Source organism: Camelus bactrianus, chromosome 10, assembly GCF_048773025.1.
Source record: "Camelus bactrianus isolate YW-2024 breed Bactrian camel chromosome 10, ASM4877302v1, whole genome shotgun sequence".
Classification (NCBI taxonomy): Eukaryota; Metazoa; Chordata; class Mammalia; order Artiodactyla; family Camelidae; genus Camelus; species Camelus bactrianus.
This window is the reverse complement of record NC_133548.1, coordinates 28,818,656-28,823,887: the sequence shown is the minus strand read 5'-3', so window position 1 is coordinate 28,823,887 and position 5,232 is coordinate 28,818,656. Positions and strand designations below refer to the sequence as shown.

Genomic DNA, 5,232 nt, shown 5'->3' with positions numbered 1-5,232 from the left:
AGTTCTAGAGGCTGAAAAGTCCAAGATGAAATTGTCAGCATGGTTGCCTTCTGGTGAGAGTCCTCTTCCTGGTTCATAGTCGGCACCTTCTCGCAGTGTCTTCAGATGGTGGGAGGGGCTCGGCAACTCTCTGGAGCCTTTTAGATAAGGCAGTAATCCCGTTTATGAGGGTTCCATTCTCGTGGCTTAAGCACCTCCCAAAGGCCCTACCTACCAACATCACCATATAGGGCATTAGGATTTCAACATGAATTTTTGGAGGACACAAACATTCAGATGGTAGAATTCTCTTCTGAACCCTCACAAGAATCTCCGTTAATAGTCCATTCATGATAATATATAACATTGCCAGAGTAGTTAATAATGATAACAACAACAACAACAACAACAACAACAATAACTAACCTTGATGAGCAGTTCCAAATGCCAACACAGTGCTGAGTATTGACATATATTATCCCACCAAATCCTCCTAGTAACTCTATGGTACAGGAGGCAACATGCATTATCTCCCGGCATTACATTCTCCCTGAGGCTGTGTTTGGTTCAAGGATAGAAGTGACTGAACCAAAGGGAAGCTCAAAATCTTTGTTTGATGCCGGAAGTCAGACTTCTCCCTTCTGGATAAGAAGCAGGAGGCGTGCAGTGCAGGATACTGCAGCAGTCATTCTATTACTACCACAAGCAGAGTCAGCTTAAGGATAAAGCCAATAGGATGGAAGGCAAAGGAGAAAGAGAGAAAGAACTCAGGCCCATGGTAACATCACTGAGCTGCTGGACCAAACCTTACCTGAAGCCCATCCTACTTCTTTCAGTTATATAATCCAATAAATTCCCTTGATTATTTAATCCAGTTTGAGGGTTTTCATTGTTCCTTGCAACTGAAAACATCTGCACTAACATGAGTAGATCCTACTTAGTAGCTCTGTGATCTTACAGCAAGCTATAGAACACCTCTTTGTTTCTGTTCCCTCATCCATGGAGTGAAAATAATAATAGAATTTAGCTCTGGATTTGTTGTGGGAATAAAGAGATAACATAGATAAAAGCACTGACCACAGTGCCTGGCACTTAGCAAGATATATGTATGTTAATATTAATTCAAGAAGCTCACAATAAAAGGAAGAAGGGAGGGCTGTTAATTGCTTTAGGTCAGATGTGAGGTACCTGACCATATGTGCTCCCATGGCAACTTTTTAGATGCTTTTGTTACCACACATATGTATTCTGGTATTTTATTTACATGTCAATCTCTCAAACTATACTGCAGCCTTCTAGAATCTAGAAGGCGAGACAATGTCTTAGTATTCTTTGCACCTGTCCCAGTGCCCAGCTTTGTGCTAGGCATATGGTGGGTGTTTCATTGAAATGTACTGAAAGTGTATTGAACTAATGAACCAAGTTAAGAGAAAGGAGCCTGAAGAAGGCAGGAGATAGGGAGGCAAGTGTTAGAAATGTTGTATCTGCTGGAAAAGGTTTCAGGAGGGGGCGGGAGAGGTGGGGGATTAGCCTTGGATGGGGGAATGCCAATAACGAGTGGGATCTGATTTCTGCCCCCAAATGACCATTATCACATTTCCTTTAGGGCTATGCACACAGCCAGGCACTAAATATTTCCCAGTGATTATTATTCCCAGGCAAGGACTGGGAAAAACATTTGTAACAAAACGAAATAGTACAGTGAAATTTCCTCCAAGAGGGCTGGGACCAGTATTTGTGTTTATGTTATAGGTTAAACCAAATATGAATTTTTAAAGAAAGAATTACAATTTTTTCACACAATATTAATCTTCACTACATAATGTTGTGAGAATGGGACAGCTCCAACAGAGCAGAGAAATGAGTTACTAAAGATCCCAAGTTATGCAAATAATAATTGTAGTAAATATCTTGACACTACCTAGTAGTATTTTTAGAAACATTTTATTTTTTCTTCATCAAAAGTTATGCTGCAGGTAATGAAGCATGTCTTGTTACTTCCCTTTAAACACAGATTAGTCATAGATTAAATCATTTGGAGTAGACCAAATCCAACAATCCCACTGTTTATGCATTAAGAAGCAGCAATAATGTCCCAGGCTTGGGGCAGCCCTGGGAATATAGAGATAAATGAGGCATGACTTCTATCCTCATAGAAATTACATTTTTTATTACCCTAGACTCAACTAATTGGAACTTGTTTGTAGTCAACTTTAAGGAGAAAAAGGCAAAAAAGAAGGTGAGGTCATTTTAGGGAATCTGCATTTTTACAGCAGTGGAGTATCTCCTGGGGTTAGTCCACACTGAACACAGTCTTCCACACAGCAGCTGACATTTTCCATTTCTCTAATGGCCCAGGGTTCCCATATAATTCTTTCAGGCTGCACTAGTGGGCACACAGCCCCCTCCCCTTGGAGATCTGAAATGCGTGTGTAAATAAAAAGCACAACGGAAACACCTGTGGATCTCTCCTGGGGGTCAGGTGTGTGGAATGGCCCAGGAGTTATCTCACCACCCTTGTTTCCGTGCATTGGAGGATCTGTTTCTGATTTGGACCCTGCACGGGAAGTGACACATTGCCAGAAGGAATTTATACATTCTTTTCCAATTCCTCCCATTGCTGTTTTCTTCTTCCTCTCTATCCCCTCAATTAGCAAGGCTCTTTGCAGATGAGAATATTCCCATTAGAGAGACAGAAAGCTGCAGTGTGATGCATGGCCAGCGTTTTGCAGAGCAGGATGGAGGAAGCAAGACTTTCTAGGTTATAAATTAGTGGATAAAGACCTAGGAATCAAAGATGTACCTTAAGCACTAACTTTTGGGCAAATGCATCAACAAAGCTCAAGAGTCAGTGGAAAGATTCTGGAAGAGACAGCAAGCATTGCAGGACCAGTGATGCACGTGTGACTGGAGTGAAGGATTCCGGAAGGAAGACAAAGATTGTTCCAGATAAGGGGTTGGTTATCACCAAATTCCTAATAACTATAGAGGGCACTTATCCAACTTTGACTATGTGCCAGGTGCTACGTTAGTGCTCTACATACTCGATCCATACTTACTTTCTCTAACTTGATCCAAGATAACCCTTTGAGATCACGACTGTTATTATGTTAATTGTATTGATAACCCATAGCGAGACTCAAAGAAGTAACTACCTAAGATTCGATGGCCAGAACTCAAATGCATGCCTGTCTAACTTGCTTTGCTTGTAACCACTAAGTTCTACTACTTCCTTGGCAGGGGAAAATGAGAAACAGATAGCAGAATTCATCATCAATCCTTTATGATCTGCTGTGTGTAAATATTTACAGTACATTGTATGTAATTGCAAGTCATGCAATATGGTTTATATTTCACATAGTGCATTCAGTTACTAATAAAAAAAACCCTTTGTCTTTTCATAAAACATAACCACAAAACGATACCTGCAATACTTTGGCAAGTAACTGGAAACCATAAAAATTGGTACATTGCTTATTTGCAAGAGAGTCAACTAGAAATACTAGAACTTGAAAAATGCAATAATGAAAATTAAGGACCCTAAAGCTATGATTTAGCACCAATGAAAGAACGGAAGATATAGGAGAAAGATGCTTAAATATATAGATTAAGTATGCATTTAATGGGAGTTCCGGAAAGAGAGGAGAGAAAGAAAAGGCAGAGGTTATCAGTTATTTCATTGATACCAACATGCGTATTTTTTTTCACATTTTATCTTTTCTAAAATCAGGATGTGTTTTACTTTTCTGGAGGCTGTACAGCAGTTATCAATTATCATTGCCTGTGTAGGTGAATATCAAAAGTGAAAACAAAACTTTCAGAATAGGGGTCAGTGGCTTGGAGGAAAATTCCAGAGACTGCTGTGGAACACTCTTTTCAACCACTAGTAAACCAACAGTTGTGGTGAAGGGGGTGAAGCAGATCAATCAGATGTGCTTAACAACATTTTCCAAGGACTAGTCAGTAATAGGTTAGTTGTACATAATTTCAAAGCCAGATTAAGAGCCCATCACTGATGGCTTTTAGTTCCTTTATGGAATCTTTGAGGAAATGCTGTACATAGACAGTAGCCAAAATGTGATTCAGAAGACTTGGATTCTTCATGGGAAGAAGTTTCAGGAATACCTGTGTTGGTAATTCATTTAGCTTTTATTTTCTTTGTTGGGTATTATGATGGTTAATTTTATGTGTCAATGGTACCCTGATTGGCCAAACATTTTTCTGGATGTTTCTGTGAAGTTTTTTTTTTTTTTTTTTGGAGGAGGGGTAAGGTAATTAGGTTTGTTTATTTATTTTTACTGTTTTTTTTTTTAAATTGAGTTATAGTCAGTTTACAATGTTGTGTCAATTTCTGGTCATACAGCACAATTTTCAGTCATACATAAATATAAATATATTCATTTTCTTATTGTTTACTTATTTTTAATGGAGGTACTGGGGATTGAACCCAGGACCTCGAGCTTGCAAGGCACGCATTCTACCACTGAGCTATACCCTCCTCTGTGTGAAGTTATTTTTGGACAAGATTTATATTTAAATCGATGGACTTGGAGTAAAGTAGATTGCCTTCCATAGTGTGGGTGGACCTCATCCAATCCACTGAAGGTCTGAATAGAACAAAAGGCTGACCTCCCCTAAGCAAGAAGGAATTCTCCAACAGACTGCTTTAAGACTCTAACTCCCTCCAGAGTCTCCAGCTTGCCAGCCTTCCCCAGCAGATTTTGGACTCACGAAGCCTCCACAAACACATGAGCAAACTCCTAAAATATATCTCTGCCTATAAATATGCACGCCCTATTGGTTCTGTTTCTCTGGAGAACTCTGACTAATATAGGTATGAACAATGACATATAACACAATTTTGTCTAATAAAAAAACTTCTACAACAAGTATAAGATAAATGTCATTTTAAATGACAAAGGTGTATGTCAGAGTTCAATTGGGCATGGGTTTATTTTCTCTATTCTTGGTTACATAAATTAATGGTACAAGTTATCGTTGATGGTATCATGAACATGATGAAACATAGTAGTTAAAGAGAACATTTAAAAATTCTTCTTGAAGACTTCCCTCAACTGACAAAATGCGCAGACTGACGATGTCCTTTGACTTCCATACAGGATTACAAAAGAAAAGAAAAAAATTTACATTCACATACAGCAAAATTGTAGAAGGCCAAAGATAAAGAGAAAATCTTAACAACATCCAGAAAAAAGGACAGATTATTTTTAAAAGAGCAACAGTAGGATTGAC

General features: G+C 38.8%; 1 non-coding gene across 1 annotated transcript; it reads right to left on the bottom strand.

The window, feature by feature from the left end:
* Window positions 1-4,405: 4,405 nt before the first annotated feature.
* TRNAA-UGC (transfer RNA alanine (anticodon UGC)) lies at window positions 4,406-4,478 on the bottom strand. Its single transcript has one exon. It is a non-coding gene; the product is annotated as a tRNA-Ala (tRNA).
* Window positions 4,479-5,232: the final 754 nt, after the last annotated feature.